At 33.2% G+C, this 24357-nt stretch overlaps 1 pseudogene; it reads right to left on the minus strand.

The window, feature by feature from the left end:
• Positions 1 to 8: 8 nt before the first annotated feature.
• On the minus strand, positions 9 to 2985 carry LOC143615860 (pentatricopeptide repeat-containing protein At2g30780 pseudogene; annotated as a pseudogene).
• Between the last annotated feature and the right edge of the window lie 21372 nt (positions 2986 to 24357).

Here is a 24357-nt window from a genome sequence, read left to right on the forward strand (position 1 = left end):
CGCATTCTACTTTAACATATGCTACAATGGAATTTCATACCCATGCTTGCACATCAACCCCAACACCCTATAAAACTTGCGTTGATATTGTTCTTCGTGCTCCGAATACGCCTTACACAATATATAAAATGTCCTTTTCGACCACCCGTAATTAAACCTCTCCATCTCGACAAGAACTTGCTCCATTTCCTCTATCCGTTTCTGCGAGGCAAACATCCATAATAACCCGTGGTACAGCGAGCGGCAGAGCCGCCACCCCGAATCCCCCGCATGTGTAACAAACTGTGCCAGCTTGTCCACAGCATTGTTCCTAATATAGGTCGAAGTAATCCTACGCATAATCCTGACAGTATTCACACTCGTGTTATGCGCAAATGCCTCATTTATTGACCGATCCATTTGGTCAACCATATCTTCTTCCGCATAAACCCTAATTAGCAACACATTTAACCACGGTCGGTACTCGTTTTCCGGGATCAACTTCAATAGTTCTTCAATTCGTTTAACTCGATTTTGGTATGGAAACTTGCAATAAGCACATATCATAGCTCTAATTAAAGTAATATCTTTTTCGCGAACATGCGGGCCCACCATATTATAAATCTTCTCCATTTTCTCCAAGTTACCGGAATGTGCATACCCACGAAGCATTAATAAGTGTGTGTTAAGATTCGGGCGTATGGGCCCTGTCTCCATCGTATGATAAACATTCTCCATACTATCCCACATCCACGCTGTTAGATAACCCGCGATCATGTTATTATACGTGGTTAAATCAAGAGCGATATTGCAATTTTTCATTTCTTGAAACACGGATTCCATTTGGTCTATTAGGACTCTATGACCAAAAATTGATATTAGCATGTTGAACGTGACCGATGTTGGGGAACAACTGATATCTTGCTTTAGATCGCGATAAACTGATTGGCATTTTTCACTTAGCCCATTAAACATATACACACCCATAAGTGCGTTGTAAGTTGAGGTGTTTTTGACCTGTTTATTAGTGGCTTCCATGAAAATTTCAACGGCTAGATCTATGTTTTTTATTCGGCCTGCAATTTTAATGCCTTTTGAGTATTCTTCAGATGACATTGGTCTCACATTGTCTTTTTTTCTTCTCCAGTTAAAAACCTATCATAATAATCCCATTAAACGCGACCGATTAGGGTTAAAACCGTGAAAAACTGTACTTTCTTGATTATCATGAAACAGTCACTAGACTTAATTTTGGTATACTAAAGTCCCTCAATTGGTAAAACAAAAAAAGTCACTAAACTAACTTTTGCATATTATAGCCCCTAAATTTAACTATAATACTGACTTGTTAACTCTTAAATTGGCCAAAAAATTGGTAAAGTGACATCCGACATTTATTTATTTTTTCTACCATCTTAGTTTTGACCACTTTACTGGTTAACAATTCATTATTTTTATTTTCCAAAAGTATATAAAATTTTGGCAAGTTTTGGGCCTTTAGTATACAAAAATAAAAGGAATATTGGCCTCATATAATCCCAACTATGACGCATTGGCAAATATAAGGACCAACTATCGAAATGGCAAAATATAATCCCAACTACGCATGTGGGTGGAAAATTAACCATCCGTTAGTTTTTGTGACGTGACGGCTTAGCTGTCTCGTAATCGGCTGACGAGGCTGCTGACGGGGCTATTAATTATTAAAAAAAAATTACCATATTTATAATACTCTTTCTCTCTCAACTCATCTCTTCTCTTTTTTTGCGCCACCGAACCACCAATACCATTACACACCACCGCCAACCATCTCCGGTTTAATCATCCTCTCCGGCTCCATCAGCCTCTTTACCAAAACCCAGATAATATTAAACCATCCCACCCACCTTGCATTTTCATTCAACACTCAACAAATTTTGAATCCACCACCACTCTCCTCACGCCGACCACCATTACCCTACTCACGAGCGGATTATAATTGAGATCGGAAAAACGATGACGGAAATCGAAGCCCTAATCAGGCCTAATCGAACTACGAATCGAAGCCCACCAACACCAACCATCCTCATTTTCAGATCTGCTTGCCGGAAAATACAAGTTGCAGGTTTCCAACGAGTTTAGCTCTCTCTCACTCTTGCCTTTACGATTATTTTCAGTTATAGGAAGTGATCAAGTACGGGAGGGATTGTTGATGACATGTGGTGGTTGCGATGGTGGCCGAGCGGAAGCTAATCGGCGGTGGTGACCAGCCGGTGAGGTGGGTGGTTGTGTGGGGAGTCTTGATGGAGATGGAGAAGATAATATGTATATAAATATTTTATTCTATTTTTAATAATATATAATAAGTCTTTTACTAGTATATGTAAATATCTATTTTTAAAAAAAAATTCTTTAAAGAATTTTTTTTAATCAATAGCCCCGTCAGCCGATTATGAGACAGCTAAGCCGCCACATCACAAAAACTAACGGAAGGTTAACTTCCCGTTAATTTTCCACCCACATGCGTAGTTGGGATTATATTTTGCCATTTCGATAATTGGTCCTTATATTTGCCAATGGGTCACAGTTGGGATTATATGAGGCCAATATTCCAAAATAAAATATCATAGATTTTTCACAAGTTGAGGCATTTTTTTTTCCAAATGAGAATTATTTTTACCTTGATAGCCAAATGAGGAGAAGATTCCAATAAGCTAAGAAGCTTAATCAAAGCAGCCCCATCAGAATATATCTTGAACAGATTCCACCCTCAACTTCCAACAAGTTTTCAAAAGAGTACTCATCTGCCACATTCTTCATCAATTTATCTCTGAATATAGAGACTTTTTCAAGCAGTTCTTCTTTAGCCCGTACCTCGGCATAGGACCATTTATCAGCAAACTGTCCATACAGGTCTAAAATGGGCTTAGATGATAAAGCCCGAGCAGAAGCCCTTTGGGTCGTGGCGGGTGATGATGTTGGGAATTTGGGAGTAAAAATTACACGGTGTGAATACACCCTCTTCATCTTAACCTGATTTCAAGAATTTTGCTGCAAGATTGGAGTCAGATGATGATGGGTATAAATGGAAATTCACATAAAAGCTAGGTCTTTCTAGCACGAAGTTCTAAGCCCACAATATCTAATGCTATGAGCCTATGAAATTTATGCACACTACATAATTACCTTAAAAATGACTGACCACAAAAGCAGCAAAAAACAGCGACAAAATAAGCAGTAAACAGCAAAAACATCTTAAAAAACAGTTTTACGCAGCAAACAGTTTTGAAACAACATGAAGCATCTGTCATCTTTAAAAGTCCAAATGCTTTTAAAAGCCCATGTGTCTCAAAACCTGGACACATGGGCTTTTACAATCACAAATTTACAATTCATAACTCCATTTCTTTACAATATGATTGATTCGACAGAATAACTTAATCCCAGAAAGATGAGTGGTTTACTTGAACATATTTAAGGATTAAGTAGCTTAAAATACTCATCATTAGTTTTAATCGAGCATATATTAGTTAACTATGCAGTTAATGCGGAAAAATATCGGATATTGGTCAAGGACCGATATACGAGATATCGGTAATTTTGAAATCATGCAGAATTTATATATATAGGAATTTAACACTAACAATTCAGTATACATACTCTCCTCCTAGCATTAACAAATTAACCTTTTGCAACTTACAAAACACTAACAATTGTAGCAAGTAGGAACTGATTAAGACTTAAACACAAACATTAAAAATTAAAAATTGACAATTAGAACTTAAAAAAGGTGATATTGGGAAAGTTGGTGATATATCGGTCAAATAGATACCACTGATATTATTGGTACCGATATTCTGCTAGAGGTCCGATAACCGCTATTGCACGGATATTGACTGCATAGTATTAGTATTTTCCATTCCAAACCTATATGTAATATGCATGAGGTACCAACAACCAAGAATCCAAGATATACCCAAGAACAAATTTTTTAAAAAAAAGGATCAATCTGGTGCGGGTGGTTGTAACTAAAATGAAGGTCCATTAATAATTGCAGTGTGCAATTAGAAAGAAAAACTTAAAAATCAGTAATATGTGATAGTCTGTATATTATTAACAACTCAAATGATCACAAATAATTATCACCAAACCAATACCACGCAGCATCATAGGTTTCTTAGAAATGAAAAAAAGCAAGCAACTTGTAATAATAATAATAATAATAATAATAATAATATAATAATAATAATAATAATAATAATAGTTCCTAGTCAAGTAATCCCCCACATTTCATTTCTAACATTTAGGAATTAGGGTTTAGAGGTACTTTTAGGGATTTCGGATTACCTATAAAATTGAGTCGGTTGTCAAATAAGGGAGTCTTCGCCGGTCAACGAGCGGAGATTCGCCGATCAATTACACGGTCATCTTCGTCGGAGAGTTTGCAAGCGCAGAGAGGATGATGACATCAGTAGCAAGTGTTCATCATTTTATTTATGTTAGTGGGCTGTCCCAAGTTTTTCACTAACTTGCTTGGTGTCCTATCACTACAAAGCAATGTTTTAAAACCGGTTTTTTACGCGTACCGGATTAGGCTAAAAAATAATATAACCGGTTGAACCGGGTTATGCCGAGAGGTTTAACCGACTAAATAGTTTACCTTATAATTTTTTATAAATGCAACTTCCACTCCAAAAATAACCTAAAAGTAAATGATTCCATAACAAAAAAATAATCCAAAAATCAATCCATATTTAAAAAAATAATTCAAAAGCACTCAATCCAAAAATCAATCCATATTTAAAAAAATAATTCAAAAGCATTCAAAAGCACGCAACTTTAGTACCGTTTTTGAATTTATTGCAAATGGCTACCTCACTTTTTTAAAACTTGCAATTTTAGTACCTTTTACTAACCCTGTCTATTTTTTATGATAAGTTAGGAGCAAATTAGTAATTTCGATTATTTTATTTATTTTCTCTTTGAGCTAGATGTCATTTTCGTACATGTGGTTTGTTCAATTATGTAACTTTAGTATATTTTTTTGAATGTATTGCAACTGGATACTTTGATTAGTTTTGGATAGATAGATAAACCAAAATAGACATTACATATTACATATTACAATTAAAAGGTAACTAAATACATAATAGAAGATGAAAAAAAAACCACGAAATGTATAACATATTTTTTAACCTTTTGTTCATAATTGCCAATTTACTTCTAGTAGCTCAAAATCCGAGTTCATCTTAGCCATTTTTCTTGCATTTTCTTTATGTGCATTGATTTTTTTTCAAAAGTTCGGGTATGATAACCATAGCTCTTTAACACATCGGAGGATTAAGCCAAATAACAATCACACAACTTTGCACCTCTTAGAATAGCATCAATTGAACTTGCAGATGAATGACGGTTGGCGAATCACATGGACAAAACAATATATCGTAATTCATTGAACTTGAAGATGAACAATTGTTAGGGTTTGAAGGATCAACGAGCATGGGAAGGGAGTTGATTTGCTCATTTAGGATTAGAGATGATCTTTTAATTGTAATATGTAATCCCTTTCTTGGTTTGTCTGCTTATCCAAAACTAATCAAAGTATTTAGCTGCAATAAATTCAAAAAAAAGGTACTAAAGTTCGTAATTGAACAAACCACATTGAAAATGTCATTTAGCTAAAAGAGAAAATAAATAAAATAATCAAATTACTAATTTGCCCCTGACTTAACGAGACAAAATAGACGGTGTTAGAAAAAAGTACTAAAATTGCAAGTTTTAGAAAAAGTAAGGTAGCCATTTGCAATAAATTCAAAACCGGTACTAAAGTTGTGTAATTGAACAAACCACAAGTACTAAAATGACACTTAACTCTTTTATATATTAACAACCACGGGTGTGCACAGTTCGCTCACTGGCCTCAACCGAATTAAGCAATCGGTTTTTAGTTTGTTTTTTAGTTTTTGATTCGGTTGCCAAAATTAACCTTGGTCTAAAAATTTTACTCATAAATACATGAAATAAAGATATAAATGCGTTTAATGAAGGTATAAATACATTAAATGGATGTATAAAAACATGAAATTGTGATATAAGACGTGAAATACATGGTATGGAGGGTATAGAAGCTAGAAATATATGAAAATACGAATGGTTTGATTCGTTTAACTAAGGGTAAAAAAATTGATAACCGTTTTTTGGTTCGGTTTCAAGTTTTTGGTTAACGGATGGTTATCGCTGGCTCCTATTAATAACAACTCGCCATCAGTAACAAGAAGTCCTTTACCATGATTAAGAGTCAAGACATTCTAGCAACAAGATCACCAATCAAATTCAATGATTAAAGTTACTTAGTTTTGTACCCATGAGTTCCAAGGATTTTATCCAAATTTTCCTTAAACTTAGAACCCACATGCATTTCGAGATATTAACCATCTTATCTTTTTATGCAATCTCAAACGTTTATTTGTATCACTCTCCATATCTAACTTAAGGTAAACCCATTTCTAACTTGTCAACTTCTTTAAAGATAATTATCTTTCCTTAGACTATTAAACCATCTCTTTATCTGATCCATCATCTATTGATGCTTATTCATCAGCCACCTTTCGAGTTAAAATTCACTTACCTCTTGATGATATCCGTGTAACATTCGTTACTTTTCAAACCCGAAAACCCGACCCGTTTCGAATTTTTGCATTTTTCAAATATTTAAATAGATGTATTTATGTTCGTCAACGTTTGATGTTCAATGCTCGTTCAACGATTGGTTCGTTTATTCATTTACAAAAATCCCGAGTCTTATCGTTAACCGAGCCTTACGAATTAAACTTACAAATCATGAAAACATAAATATAAAATGTATTTTAAAAGTCCAAGGGCCTTTATGTAAAATTAAAGTTTATTCAGTTTTAAAGGATTATAAATCTTCAGGGGTTGGTTGTGTAAAATGCTAAAAATATAAAAACAACCCCAGCCCACCCCGCCCCTTTCCTCGTTTTTCCGGCCACCATCGCCGGTGGCGACGCCGGAGGTCCCAAAACACCCCTAAACCTCAAACGTTGACCCGAGATTTGTTATTTAACGCGTATATCGTCGATATTATACTATGATTAACTGATTAATTGCGTCTTAACACCGCGAATCATCCCGTGATGCTCGCCGGATTATTCGGATATCAAAATTAGTGTAATTAACGCGCATACGCTCCTACAACTAGTATAAATAGGACCCCGATCTTCATTGTAACCCGCTCACACCTCTCTTTCTCAATAATAACCATATTATTCCGGCAAGGTTTCGGCTCCGGCAACGTCTCGTTCTCAGTCAAATTAACATCCTTTAAGGTAATTATTATATGCAATTGATTAGTTTTGATCCAACAAACAAAACCCCTAAACTTATTGGGCAAACAATGAACAGATTAATCGAATTTGAATTAGGGTTTTATGGGAAGAAGATGAACTTGATGTTAAAATATATAAATTTTTGTTTATGTTCTAAGTACAAGCATACAAGGTGGAGCAGTTGGTTAGTCTGCGTGCGTATGGACATAAGGACTCGGGTTCGAAACCCGGGTCTTTGTATTTTCTTTTAACAGCTTGTTTAGTTATATTAATTAAATGATTTATGTATTTAAAACTCATTATAAATCAATAAAACCACTTTTAAACTAAACAAATTTTTTTATAAATAAGTATAAGTTTTATCTCACCATTTTCCATGTAAAAACCAACTTCCAAACCCGTTAAAATGTTAAAAAATGAGTTTAAATTCCGTTACATTAGATTCAATTCATTAACCTTAAAATTTATTAAGCTTATATTTCATTAATCAGTAATCTGTTAATATTAATTGGTTTGTTAACTTTATTTCGTTAACCATAATTCTTTTGAGTTTAATTCGTTAGTTTTAATCCGTTAAACTTTGATTCGGTAAAGGTAATTTGGTAAACTATAATTCAATTCGTTAGCTGAAAATATTTTTAAACTGTTAAAGTTAGTTTATAAACAGTTATCTTATTGCATCGACTTTATATTCCTTTTCGTTAGATATTTATAAACGCTAAATTAATAATTGTACTAGATAAATTTCTCGTTTAAAATCCGTACATTGTAACTCCCATATTAGTGTTAAAATTATAACTTAAATAATAAACATCGCTAAAACTTCGTTAAGCTAAAATATAATATTATATTATAATTTTCCATATAAAGCCAATAAAAATATATTAAAATCCCTTTAGCTAAATTATTGTTTTTATCAATTCCGTTAGATAGTCTTTAAATATATGTATTTATTTATAGTTCGAGAAGTTCAAACGTTTCAGATTCTTTAAACGCATTTTCGATCGCTTCGGTTTCGTTATTGTGCTATTGACTTTTATTACAAGTTTATCTCCACATTCGAGGTGAGTTTTTCACCACCCCTTTTTAAAGTTTTAATGTTTTGAGGTAGCATATGTATCCTTATAAAAATTCAAGCATTGTTTCTATAATTACAAACTATAATTCGTATATGGACTTGTGTGCTACTTGTATTACTTGCACGATTGGGAAGCCTCATTAAGTATGATCATACGCCCCTCTTTGCACTCCGGTCCATTTGTATCAAGTGGAAAAGGGCCTCATTATCCAAGTACGTTGGTTGTTACCAATTGGAAAGGGCCTTACTTGCGCGATTACCCAAGTACGTTGGTTGTTACCAACTAGAAATGACTTACTTGCTCGTTTATCACTTGTCCATGAATTTTATGGTTTTTACGTACGTACTTAAACTGTGGAAACTCACCGGCTATTTATAGTTGACTTTATTTTATACATATGTTACAGGTGTAAAGATACGAGGATGAAAGTTAGAAGACACATAGCATACCTATAAGATATTCAAAAACAACTTATCATTTATTTATTTATTTATTGTTTCAACCTGTATTATTTGATAAACTTGTGTTACATGATGATTTAAATGAAATAATGTTATTAGGTTCACCTAATAGTGTCACGAGTGTTTGAGCAATCTGTACATCACACTCAGACGTTTTCGCTTTAGTCGGGGTGTTACAATCCGCCATTTGTATTTACTTAGCGTATTTAATATGTTTCGACTCTTGTTCATTTATATCTATTTTGAGTATTTTTTTTTTTGCACATTTTTGATCAATCGGGCCATCATCATTTTGAGTAACTAGCTTTATCAGTAGTAATCACCTCAACAATAACAATCTTATTAGTACTAATATCACATGTAGTTTCTTTCTTTAATCTTGTGGTGCTATTTAAATGATATGAGCTTAGTGAGGTCTGGCTTCCTTTTTAATTGGCTATTTAACTCCATAATATTGGTGTTAGTAGAGTTTTGGATTATGATAAGGGTTTCAGTAGAATCTTGTTACGCTATTTTGATATTGTGAAATGTAAAGACTTTATGTTGTAGGCTTGAGTGTGAAGAAATGGAAGTAGAAGGGTGTGAGGTTGATGTCGATAATGCTTGTAACAAGGATAAATTATATATATATATATATATATATATATATATATATATTAATCATGAAGTTTCGGTTAAGACACAAAAGCGTAGGGTTCTAGCGCTACAGATTTTTAGACATATGGTACAAGTATCTTAAGCGTCATCTGCTAATCGAACTTGTCATTTCTATCGTACCCTTCCTATCTTCAACATTTGCCATCTGGATCTACACAATCACCCCACTTGTTGTGCACCTCATCATGCTTCATCTACAGTTAATCTGGATCTAATCCCCCAACCCGTAAATCGATTCCCCTTCTGAGCAGGTGTGTCGGCAGTTGACGCTGGTCGTGTAACAGGCTACCATGATCAGGATGCAACCGGAGGAGGTAAAGGTATCATACTCCATTTCGTGTTTTTTAAGGGATTTTCTATGTGAATTAATTTATTAGTGCTTGATAAATGGAATTAGGGCAATTTATAATACCTGAATCTAACATCAATAAGACGACGCCAATAATTTCGCCGACAGTGGTATAATGTTTGGGAGTTCCTCTATGCAATCCTTTTCCTTCTTGTTGCTGCATATTCGTTTGTACACATCTTCTCTTTGTTTTCGGGGCCTCTAGTGAGTTACAGACAGAGTTTGAAAAGTCAAATCTTTGATGATTCCATCATCTATGATTGAGTTGTGAAAACTTCTGGATAGGTATCCTACATCTGAACCGAATTTTTTCTGGTTAAAGAATCTCTTTCTAGTTGCTCTGAAACAATTAGGAGCTTCTCTAGGCGGCAACATGCTATTGGGTGGTGGTCCCGCTTATGGGGTCAAATCAAGACGCTCTAAGAAGAAATATTTGAATATCAATCTCATCGATCTCATAAGTATCATGCCAAATCCCATCAATCAAATCACTTTTTCGAGAAACACGAGACATCTAAGTCATACAAGTAAAGAGATCTATTCATTGATAAGAAAAAGAAAAAACGTGAACGGGGATTGGATTGATGATAAAATAGAATCTTGGGTTGCAAACAGTGATTCGATTGATGATGAAAAAAGAGAATTTTTTTTTCAGTTCTCCACCTTAACGACAGAAAAAAGGATTGATCAAATTTTATTGAGTCTGACTCATAGTGATCATTTATCAAAGAATGACTCTGGTTATCAAATGATTGAACAACCGAGAGCAATTTACTTACGAGTTCTTACTCAGGGAATCTTTGGGCTTAACTTAGTATTTTTATTGAATCATCGTGGTTCTAGTATGAATCTGAGGTTTGAATCAATTCCTAGGGTCTTAACAAGAGAATTCCTATAAATAGTGAATGACGTTTAGCAATATCTCATTGCCTCCAATGACTTGGGACATAAGGTCATCTACCACTATCCAACGATCTAAGCACACTTGCCATATTGATGATCTTTTTTGTGTTATACATCTCATTGAACATGAGACATAAATCATGATTATTCTCATATGGTGTAAAACTTCTTAGATACTCGATAAAGATTCAAAGTGATAAAATCAAACTTAGTATGAGCATGATTCAAAGCGAACAATGTCATATTATATATTTTAATCACTTTAAACATAACAATAATAAGATATTTTCCTGACAGTTTACACCATAAGATCACATTAAAACGTTACTCCTGGGTACATATGTTTATTTGAAGAAGGTTTAAATTTTATAACCCCTTTATAATATTTTTCGGCCAATCAGGTCTCAATCTTGATTATCTACACATGGAATGAACCTTTGATTATCTACACATGGAATGAACCTCAGTATTCTGATGTGTTCGAATCGCTCTATGATTAAGCATGATGGTGGTTTGACCGAGTCACCTTGAACCACCAATGGGATTAAATCGTAAACCACGAGTGGTGAACAAATTAATCCACCATTTACTTGAACAAACCAAAGTGCATAATAATAAAATAATAATCACCTCCGTCTAATTAATTATCTCTCCCATTAATCAGTTTTTCTTTTGTCTCCAACACTTTGTTTCGCAACATGCACATTTGTATGCAAGCTGCAAAATGATTATATGTTCATCTTTTTACGATGACATACATACATGCATATAAAGTCATTTTCCAAAAATGACGTCGTTGCACAATTTGCACAACATTCATTAAAAAAACCTTGAAATATATAGAATTTGCACAAATCAAAAAACATATATCTGATATAATAAATACAAAGGTATGCATATTTGACATTATTTGTCAGTAACCTTATTATGTGTCAGATTAAAAAGTAACTTAGATTTTTGATCTTTTAATTAATTAATTTGCTGAAGGGTTTATAAGATTTGTTAACTGACCCCCCTTCCTCTCTCCTTCACACACACATGTGTGTATTCGTACGAATAAGTTTTCATATCTAGCTTGTTTAAATATGTTAATGACTTTGTTAAACTCTTTTCACAACTTGAAAATAATGAATGCAATAAGTAAAGAGGTTAAAGTATAAAGATGACACAACCAATTTATATAAGTTCAAGTGAATGCTAACTAATCTACTCTAGTTCTCTCTTCGATTCTCTATTAGTGCATTAATTAGGTTAGTGTCCCGTGTAACACACAAGTGAAAAATATAGAAAGCGTTAAATATGTGACATTCATCAAATTTGATTTGTATTTGTTACACGAACTGTTTATAATCGGAACTGCATTTATTAATAGAATCCCTCATTTAATGAGCATTTAATTGTGTTATTTATTTGTTTACATTTATTGATGTTCGCATTCCAACCGCAAAGTTTAAATCCCATTAAACCAAGTTTTATGCTTGAAATGCGTCCAACCTAAAGTCCAGGAGCTAAATTGTAAATTTACAAACTTTACCCCTGAAGGCGTTCTGCGCCACTCGTAGGAGAGGCTCCTCTCCCAAGCGGCGTGAGCCGGTGACTGGTTGAAGACTAGCTTGTTGCATGGCGCGGTGGGCATGTATGTGCGTTCTTCTTGGCGGATTAGCCTCCTTGCCATCCTCCTCTCCAATTTTTCACCATTTGACTCGCTTTTGCACGAATTGGATGAACTAGACCTTTATCTGGTCGATAATCCATCATCTATAGTCACCAATTGAGTCAAAACCCATTTAATTGGCGTTTAATATTGCTAAAGACTAGCATTGTGACTAACTCTTGCAATTACTCACTCTAACAATCTGATTAACAATTTTCACCCTTTATAAAGCCTCTCAAACTTCTACGAATTGTTTACCACAACTTCCACTCCCAATTATGTTCTTGCTCTCCAATTGGTGCTAAAGTCCAAGTTTGACCAAGAAAGTCAAACTGATTAAGTTCTTTCTCATTTGATATTCCATTCTCGGGTAATTATTGTCTTGTTTCTATAAAATCTTATATGTGATCATCATCATGCTGTCATGCTAAACTGACAATCGTGGTCGTGTTTCACTATCGCTCGTCGGTACATTTAATGTTTGGTCTGCCTCTTTTTTTAACCACCTTAAAAAACTTTTTGTAATCTAGCTTAACCAAATCTGATTCTAAACCATTTTGACTTATTTTACATGTCATAAAAATATGGAATGCAAACCACACTCAATACTGGGTTTGTGTTCGATAAATACGAACCACTTGCTTAAGCACTTGTCTTCTTAATAAAGATTTGGTTCTTTTTGAACCAAACTCGTTAAAATTAACTAATAATTATCATAACTTAATATTCTTTTTAAAACTAAAATAAAACAACTCAAAACCTTATTTTTATGAATTATAAACTAAAGTACTTATTTTCTTTTACAATTATAAACCGAATAGTCGAACGTCCAACTTGTCGTTTCATCCTTTATTTCTCAAACATCATTTTCGATCCTAATTATTTTATCTAGGGTCGCTCTTTGAACCGAATCTCATTGGTTCGTTCATTTAAGGTCACGTTTGTTGTAACATCTTGGATTTTTTCGTACTTGTTTACCCGATTCGGGAATGTAATTCGGATCTTTCGTATCAATAAAACCATGAATTTAATTTTAACTAATTGTTTTTAATTTAGTTTATAATTTTATAACTTTCATTTATGCCAAATAGCCCTTAGAAACTCTTAAAATCGCTTAAAATGGCTTAAAAATGCATTTTTGGAACTACAGGAACTAAAACAGCCAAAAATAGAAATCTGGTATAAGACCCCCCCTTCGCGCGGCACGAAGGAGGAACCCTTGGTTCTTCGCGCGGCGTGAAGAATGCCCAGTTCAGCCAATTTTTTTTTCCGATTCTTGTTTAATGCTAAATCTTTCCCTAAACGACTCCAAATCACGAAAATTGAGCCACAAGTTATTTAATCTGATATTGAAATATGTCTAGGTTCATTCTCTGTATTTGGATCGATCTATCGAATATTACAAGGCTTGATTTCGTCATTAATATGTTATTCGTTTACCAAAATGAGTCGGTTTTTTGTTCATAAAAAGTTGATATACTAACTATATAAACAAGCCATCATTCCAAACCCTAGAGGTTATTGAAACATTGCATTCCCAGCCGTCACATCCCTAAACCCGACGATTTCTCTCTTGCTTTTGCTTATTTACTCGAAGACTTCAAGCTGTTGTTTGACTTTGACGGTTTTCTGATCTTTGACCTCGATTTCCTGTCAACTCAAGCATTATTCGGGTAAGTTGTCAACTGATGAATTGTTCATTATAACTCACTTTTCGATAACCCTCAATCAATTTCTGAGATTGACGGGTATTGACGTGTCAATTTGACTCAAACCTATTTAAGGGCATATTGGTCAACAACTTTTACCAATCAATTTCTCATACTTATGGTCGGAACCGACTTTCAGTGTAGAAGACTTTTATTTTTGTTTCGAGATTTTAAGGCTACTGACCAAACCCAACTTCCGACTCGCTGTTTGGATTCTGGTCAGTACCAACTCGCTTAAACGTTAATTATCTCATAACCGGAGTTCTAGACATCCGTTTGTATCGATTCTAGCGGCTATGTTCTTGGTTTTAATATTAGTTTATTATTTCTAAGTTTCAGGTTAATTTGGTTTATCTCAGTCAGCACGTTAAAGGACAGTTCGTTCGTTTAATCGTGTTTTATTCTAATTTCTCACACACTCGCCTAAGCAATAAGGTGAGATATCATTCCTCTTTTTATTCTACTGTTTTCAAACGTTTTGGAACATATGCGTACTAATACTCCCTTTTATATTACATACATACACAAAACTAGCAAACGAATGATTGTGTGTATTCAATCAAATGTTATTTGTTACTTGCTTATGTGCTTACATTCTATCATATTCGGAGAGGTCCACCATAGTCACATTATAGTATGATCATACGACGTCTTAGTATACATAGCCCGTGTTCGTGAGGCATGGTTAACCGACACGTTAATTGCTTATGGTTTGATTGTTTATTACCGCATTTATTTCGTTTTACTTATTTATTTATATATTATTGTATCATGAAATCTGGTGATATTCTCACTAAACATGTGTTGTTGACAAAATCTCTGATTATTTTCTACACATATGCAGATTATCAGTTGATTTGAAGCTAAGTGAAGAACGCATAGAAAGACCTTAGAAAATAAAATAAAGAATATTTGCTCTATCATTTAGTTTTGGAATTATTAACTGTTTTAAATTATTATTTTCATGTATGGAAACTTGTGGACTTTATTTGATTTATGAAATAAATAAATTAAATAGATATTGTTGTATTTTATATTATATGATAGTACCTTGTGAGCTGTGAACCACGGTTTGGACCTGGGCATTTCTGTCTTAGGTTGGGGTATGACACTTGTCTTAATCCTCGTGCTAATTTTCATGTGAGTTTCTCACACCCCCTTTTTAATCTTTTAAATATTTTGGAGATAACATATATATCTTAGCAAACACTTAGTATTTTTGCCTCATTGCCTCAAACTACAATTTACATCATGGCTGGCGTGCTAGTCCTTGCTTGTATGAATTATGCCTCATTGATCAATTATTTATTGTTGCCTCATGATCGCAATAGCCTCAATAAGTATGATCATATGGTCCCCTGACTATTTAGACTTTATGCTGAAAAGAAAAGAGCCTCACTAATCAATCAATCAATAAATCATACCCAACATTTCTCACAAATAGCCTAAGTTATCAGTAAGTAGGGTTTGGGAGGGTGGGATGTAGACAAAACTTACCTCTATACCTAAGGATAGAGAGGTTGCTTCTGGCGAGACCCCCAACTCAAAAGTAAATAGATATACAAATATAGTAGAATAAAGTTGTAGAAAAAGTATATAAATAATAAACTAAAACAATATGATATTAGTAAGTTTCAATCAACATTTCATTATAGATAAACTAAAACAAAACCAAGGTAAAATTAAGCAAATAATAATAAATAGAAAATAATAATTCTAATAGTGATAACAACAACAACAACAACAACGTCCATAATAACAATAAATGTTATAGCAAGAAATAGCCCCTCTTTCTAAAGGTCATTAACCTTAATTCTAATTCTCCAGAAACTCTTATCCTCAATCATGTCCTCAAAGAGTTGCAAGTCTAGCAAATCACAACTATAGAAAAGAGCCTCACTGATATTTTTACATATTTCATTACTTGCTTGTTTTATATGCATGTTCATGAAATTGTATGATTTTGCCTTACGTATTTTATTATAACAACTTGTGGAAAATTCGCCAACTATTTTAGTTGACTTTTATTTTATATATATGCTACATGTATGAACGTTTAATGACATTATCAAGAACAAAGACATTAGATTGCATTTAGGTTGCTTTAATAAAATGATGTAATGGTTTGTTTTGTTAAGTTATTTCTATTTCCAAACTTTTGTATTTGAGATTTAATATGATAATGATAATATTTCCATTTTAATAGTTGCCACAAGTACTATGAACAATCTATACGTTACGCCTGATGTAAATTCCACCGTCGATCGGGGTGTGAGAAAATATACATATATGAATTACATAATGAATATTAATGAATGCGCTATTGCATATTTCCAAAAATACCTAGATTAGTAAGAATAATTTATATTTGAGTTTTAAAGAAATCAAAATGGAAGGTTGTAAATCTATACCTATTAAGGAAAATAGAAGGTCAACATCAAATCATCTTAGTTGAGTTGGTAGCAACGGACATCTTAAAAGCTAGGTAGTGAGTTCGATCCCACCAACAACATATTTTTCATTTTAAGAATTTTTATTAAGCCAAAATGAATAATAAAATGGAATTGGTTAAACTGGAAACTTGTACACTTGGCATCATATGTGGAGGGCCTAGTTAAATGCTATGTGGATAATAGGTCTTCTTTTACTAGATAATTATATGGTGTCTGTTGCTGAGAAAATAGACTAGATGTAGTATTGTATAATTATATGGTATCCGTTGCTGAGAAAATAGACTAGATGTAATATTGTGTGTTAAATATATAGAATGTATAGCTCATACGCATGGGATGTCATGCGCATGGAGCTCATACATACGAAATACCTTTCATATGCATGAATGTGTATGCGTTTGAGGGTGTAGCATATAAATAGAGGCTCATACGCATGAGCTTGTTATGAGTATTCTTAAGTGTGTGTTTTCTAGGGTGTTTCTCTAGAGTGATAGGCAACCAAGGGGTGCACAAGTTGGTGGATCGATCCTAACTGAGTGTGTGTGTATGTATGCATGCATGTATGTGTGTATGCATTTATGTATGTATGTGATTGTAATCATTCGGTCACGATTAATATAAAGCATTTGGTTATTGTTATTGAATTTATCATATGCTCGATTATCACACTTATCCATCTTGTAGAAAACTAGATTTTCGTGGGGGGGGGGGGGGGTGAATAGTTTTTTCTTTAAAATTAATCCAATTTTAGCGAGCTAATGACTTTATTAAACTATTTTCACAACTTATAAAAATAAACACAGATAAGTAAAGAGTTTAAGGGTTAGAGATGATAGAACCAGATTTACAGAGGTTCAAGTGAATGTTAACTAATTCACTGTACATCCATTCACCGATCCACCAAGAGTTTTCTTCAGTAGTCATCTCTCTAAAATGGTAGGGATCACCAATACAATCTTATCGCTCTTCAAAAGAAGTGATCACCTTCTTCACCAAGCACACTAAGTACTTAGCTGTATAATTCTTCTGAATCTCATTATGTCAAGATAGTGAGTTTCACCTAACAACTAATTAACTCTATATCAAGATAGAGTTTCCAACCAAATACAAAACAACACTATATCTCCTCCCAAATCATCAACAATATGATGAATTCTTACTTGTCAAAACACTAGAACAACCTTTATTGTTGACCCCCTCAAAATAAAATTAAGATGGTTGGATTGATAGCTTAGAAAAGCTCTTATTTTTTGCTTGACACTTTGATATCTACTCTTGATAATTGAAGCTTAAGTATACTTGAATAATGGAAGAGATTAATATTGAAGTATGCATGTAAATGCTGTAGAGAAAAGTGGTGAAGACTTAGTTTGAATAAGTCTTCTATTTATACCCATGCATGTGAGATGCAAGGATAGTGACCGGGCACCTGACTGTCGATCCCAAGGTTCCTCCAAGCGATCGTAGACGCCCAGTCCACTTCACGTTGGTTTTGAAAATTTGCGCGTTATGTGTGGTAATTGTCTTCAATTTTAACTTCTTTTGGTGACCAACACATGCGAGAAGCCATCCCTATCACTCACATTTTACCATCCAGCATAGCCTAAGTATTTCAACAATTTGGTTAAACACACTTTATGATCTTCATCCAAAGTTTCAACCAAATATTGCCTTTTAAGAGTTTAACTTTTGTAACATCCTACTTTTATGAATAAATAATAAAAGACTGTTATTTAACTAATTATGTTTTAGTATTTAATTATGCAGAATAATAATAAGTTGAGTTGTTGGCTTGGAAAATAAAGAAGGGGATTACTAAAGGACCGTGTTCGTGTCATGAACAAGACATAGATATCTAGAATCATTGTGAAGGTGCAGAATCCCTAAACGTGATAGAAAAAAACAAGGTTTCTCATTATCTTATCTCTATTTCTCATATATATCAAGGTTTACAATTTTTACAAAGTGTTTGACAATATCACAGCACCTAAACTTGTACAGGTACTTCGTGGACCAAAAAGTATGAATGCATATACCAAGATTCTTATTTATAGGAAAGTAAGAACATATCCGGCGTGTAAGTCTTATATGACATATAAGTACATATACGACTTATAAGTACATATACAACGCGTAAGTACTTATCCGGGTGCATAAGTATCTGGGCGCATAGGTACTTATACTCCAGAAAACTTATACTCTCTGGATAACTTATATTATGGAAAACTGTTTAGCGTGTAACTTTTGGTTCCAACCTCTGTTTCGCGTGCCGTTCGACGCGTTAGAACCGTAATCAATGTAAGCTTCATTTTACAAAGATGAAAGCGATAGACGTATGCACTAACAGACCCCCCTGGATATTCCTGAGTCATTTCATTCAAATTAAGTGGTTTAACATTTTAGCTCTGGGTATCGCTTGTCATGTCAACAAACCTCTTTCAAATTCTATGTTCCTTTCTTAAGTGCAAAGTACATTTGACGTCAAGCTTCAAACAATTGTTTAAAAATTATCGTCTCTATTTGTATAGTCTTTGACACTTTCCTGAAATAATTCTTTGAAATCTTCAATCAACAATCTTTAATCTTTAAATCATTTTCAATAATTCTCCCCCCTCAATTCTTTAATAGTCTAACAGACTCCTCCTTAAGCTTGCATGTCTTGGTGGGACCTGCTACTCATGATAATTGTAAGTTGAAAATTTTAATTAACAACGTAAGCATACTCAAAAACTTATAAAGATTTTCAACCGTTTGACAGTTTACCACAACAAACATCAACAAAAAGATGTTTATCAAGTCCAAATTAATGATCTTGAATAAACACTGACATTTAAGTATGCTTCCAATCAATTTTTATAAAATATAGTATTCGAACATCAGCACTGAAAAATAAAACGAAAGGTAAAATCTTTTTGGTTTAATGAAAAGCATTAACAAACTATAATTTAAAGTGTTTACAAACAATGAACAAACATATATTTTTGGGAGTTTGAGCAGGGAGCCATATTGACCAAATTGCCCTTCCATCACAGTTTTATTTTTCAACTTTATTATGATTGGTGTTAAGTTGTCATTGGTATTGTTGTCCACTTAAATCTTACATCAAATATTTCTGAAATTTCTATGATATGATTTATGATTCAATTAAAACACAGAGTATCAGGAACTATCACCCTCTAATCTTGATTCAGGCTTATTTTGATTTTTACCAAGTCACCTAACTTGACTTAAACCTTAGAATTAGCAGATCAAAATTTGGAATATACAATACACTGTTTTTTATATGAAGAATTAGCTAAGACGATCAAGGATATTGTTGTCCGCCTAAACCTATGCAGGCAAGTCTACCAGAAAGCCATGATTTTAAATAGTTTATAGCAGCTAATTAGCAAATAATCCCCACTACAAGGCATACCCCTGTTATCAAGTAATTACCCGAGGTCCATTCCCATGAATGAGTATGAATGATGTCATCTGTATAGCTTACATATATCGTGCCCCTTGTGGTTTGTTTCTCAATGGTAATACGACGTGAGCAAGCGGACCATGTATGACTAACAACGTGGTTTGATCAAGTCAGTAGTGAATTTGTACCATAAAGTACTTTGTGATCAAGTTCAATGAGTTATTTGGCAGAAGACTACAGGTTCACTTTTTGAGCAATTTAAGATTCACCGAAAGTCCATGTAGGATCGTCACATGTAAGAGCATCCATGATGAGATCTACCCTATGATGCTATAGGTAGAAATCATAACAAAGTGAAAAACACGTAGAAATCTCTTTAATCTCATCTTTTATTCATTGATAGCAGTGATAATTACAAAAGATATGACAATTATTAAGCATAGGTACCATATGGACCAGATGAACCAAAAAGTTCACTAATAAAGGGTCAAATGAACACAAAGGACAAACACCTATTTATAGGATGGTTGTGACTTATGCGGCGTATAAGTTACGTGGCGATAAGTTACGCGTCGTGTACCTGATGCGGCGCATAAGTGTCTTTTTTTTCTAAACGTTAAAATTCAATCCTAATCACATGCTATCTTAACCTACAACACAAGACCTAAGTACTAGACATTATGCTTTAACAATCTCCCCCTTGGATAGTGTTTGGTCTTGTGGAATATAATCAAATAAATATTTTCATGCTTCAACAATACCCCCCGTTGAGTATCGCTTAGATTTAGGTCAAACAATATCTCAATCATCAAGATAAAAGACCCATTTGGCATTATGCATTCCCAATCCTCTTTAAATGATTTGACATTAAGGCTTTTCTCTTCAAAAGATTTGGCAGGTTGAGTCTATTCCTTATCGGTTTTAAGATCAAGTCTTCTATCTTTCATGAGTCCACACCAATCTTCAATTCACTGCTATACCATTCCATTCCATCAAATACACTCTTCAATGATGAATCACCAAACACACCTTTTATTAAACTTTTATGCTTATTGTGCTTGATTCATTAGAAATCAATCAATCATTTTCACTGTCCAATCATATGGGAATGAACCTAATCCCATGTCTTCTCTCCAAAATCCAAGTTTGAATCATCAGCGTATAAGTATTTGCAGCGAATAAGTGACAACAACACATATGTTCAAATTTCAACGTGTAAGTATGTATGCAGTGCATAAGTTATGCACCACATAAGTCTGTTTGAACCCAAAACACCTATCCAGTGTGAAAGTACTTATGCGCTGGATCATTAACGCGCAAGTTATATGACGAGGCAACATATACGGCGTGTATGTTTAAACACTGGAGTTATGCGCCGCATAAGTATCTAACAAAATGTATACGGCGTATAAGAATTTACCTTTGAAGCTTATGCACTAGAAACTTATATGGCGTGTAAGTTATGCACCCTCATGACTTATGCGCCGTAAAAGTCTGTTTTCATAGTTTTTGACAATTTTTGTGGGGAAAACGAAGATGAATTGATATGACTTTTGAGTATGTTGTTCAACACCAAGGATATGACAATGTGTGAAGTTTTGGTGAAGTATGAACGGCTACATCTTCTGGAATGATAAAAAATGTGTAGAAAAGAGATGTTTTTGAGAATTTCTAGTTAGATCATGAGCCAAATGGCTTTGATACTAATTGACATGACGTGATACTAACGTAGATGTGTGCGTAGGATCGAAGATATTATTGGCTTTAACCTTGTAGTGAGGAATCCAACAAGGTAGGAAAACACAAACGCAACTTTAACTCAATTTCATTATTTTAACGTTCAATACAAGAAGATATGAAGTTTACAATCTCTTTCTCTATCTACAATCACATAAATGGCTTAGGAAATAACTGAATTAAATCGTTTATGTAAGCATTTAGTTCATACTCAAAATAATCAGTGACCCTCTAGACCGGTGTATCAATTATATCACATTAATCCAGCCCTTACAACCCTATAGTCTGGCTCGATCAGACGAGGACATAGTACCATGCGTGCTGGGGTATGCCTACCCTCTGCCCATATATGTAAGAATCTGAACACAAGTATAATGTAACACCCCGGCTAAAGCGGAAACACCCGAGTGTGACGTACAGATTGTTCAAAACACATGTGACACTATTAAGTGATAATATTATCATTAATTAATTTACAAGTTAAGTACACAAGTTTTCAACAATAAAAACAAGGAAAATATAAATACAACTAAACATTTGGTCCGTTTATTTTAATAACCTAAGTCTAGTGTCTTCTCCAAGTATCATCCTCTAATGCTTGTACCTGTGATATATTTATAAAATAATGTCAACTAACTAAATAGTTGGTGGGTTCACGCAGTTTGATATAAATACATAAAAACCGTACAATTCATGAACAAGTGATAGACGAGCAAGTAAAGTCCTTTCCAGTCGGCATCAACCAACGTACTCGGATAATCGCGCAAGTAAGGTCCTTTCCAGTTGGTAATAACCAACGTACTCGGATAATGAGGCCCTTTTCCACTCATAACAAAATGGTCTTGAGTGCAAAGAAGAGCGTATGATCATGCTTATTGATCTACGACGTGCAAGTAAATTCGAGTAAATAATCAAGTAACACACAAGTCTATATAGTGAATCGTAGTTTGTAAGAAAAATCATAATACTTTGAATTTGTAATAAAATACATATGCTACACCCAAAAATATAAAAACATTTAAAAAGGGGGTGTGAAAAACTCACATTGAAATTGAAGATAAATATTGCCATGAAAACCGAAAGCGTGATAACGAAACCGAAGCAACCGAAAGTGCGTTAAAGAATCCGAAACGATTGAACTTCTCGAACTATAATTAAAACACAACAAAATCTAACTATCGGGATTGAAAAGTTGTAAATATTTGGTTAATTGGATATGTACTATTTTAATATATTTTCTTAGCATTTAATGGCATTATAATATTATATTTAACTTTAACGGAATTTATAACGAACTATATTATTTCAATATTATAACTTTAATAGTCTAATATTAATATAGGAAAATACGAGGCAAGGATTTTATCGGAAATTTAATCTTGAAATCGTAAATTTAACGTGTTATAAAGCTAACGAAAAGGAATTATGATATTAACGTTTATATTATTTAAACATTATTTCAACTAACAATTTATTATTAATATAAGAATTATATTATTTTTACAAGGCACGGTTTTTAATGATAGCTTTATCTCAAAAAAGCTTATGTTAACGAATTATAAGGTTTAACGAAACGACTAAACAATAAAATATTAATCGAGTTTTATGAAACTTAAGGTGAAAAAGTTGGATTTTTAGATGAGAGATGATAAAATTTAGTATATAATTAATTTTACTTAAGTTAAATGATTTTTTTTTTAATAATTTATAAAAATTTAGTTTGATTAGCATAATAAAGGAAAAGAATAAATGAATAAGCGAGTCAAGTTCGTTTTTGATGAACTAACACTAATGATAAATAAATTTTAATATAACATTAAGTTCTAAACGACCCGAACAAGCAGAAACTATAAACATGACATACCCGGAAGAAGAACTTAGATAATAAAAGAAGAAATCTTGAACTTCACGGTTTGACTTCATAAATCAAAGTAGGTGAAAATCACCAAAATGAGAGAATAACAACAATCTTTTGTAAAATGAGTTGTAAGAAAATGAGAAGGAATGAAGCTCTATTTATAAGTGAATTGAGTTAGAGGTATTTTAGTTGAATTAAATTAGTCAAAATACTTAATGGATCATGAATATCATTCAAAGCTTTTAATTGGTCATAAAAATTATGTTGTAACCTACAAATTATATTCGAACACATTTATTATCATTATGAAGAATTTATGAGCAAAATTTTAATGTATTAAGAATGTATTTTCTTTCATATTTTAAAACTAACTAAGTAAAAACAATGTGACATAATTAAATATAAAAAAATATACTTTGGTTATACCTAAGTAATATTATCTACGTGATATTTGAATAAAGAAAAATAACGAGTAGTATAAATTTTGTTTATATATATACATATATATATTTGTAATTAGTAATGGTTAATATATTTAAATAACTTTAGAAAAAGCTATTACATACGAAATATGTAACATATTATTATATGTATAACTAAATGGATCACATCGACTAATAAAACGAATCAGTTTTCAAAATATGTTTACTCTTTAGTCCTTGAAATTTGAGGTGCGATCTAAATGAAATAGAATTTATATAAGTTGGATATTTTTATATTTTACCCACATAGTTTTTCAAATCGTTTTAACTTTAAGACGTTAACTTTCGTTAATTGCACAAAATGA

Source organism: Bidens hawaiensis, unplaced genomic scaffold (assembly GCF_021521415.1).
Source record: "Bidens hawaiensis isolate Kalapana, Puna unplaced genomic scaffold, B.hawaiensis_p1.1 tig00044748_1, whole genome shotgun sequence".
In the NCBI taxonomy this organism is placed as follows: Eukaryota; Viridiplantae; Streptophyta; class Magnoliopsida; order Asterales; family Asteraceae; genus Bidens; species Bidens hawaiensis.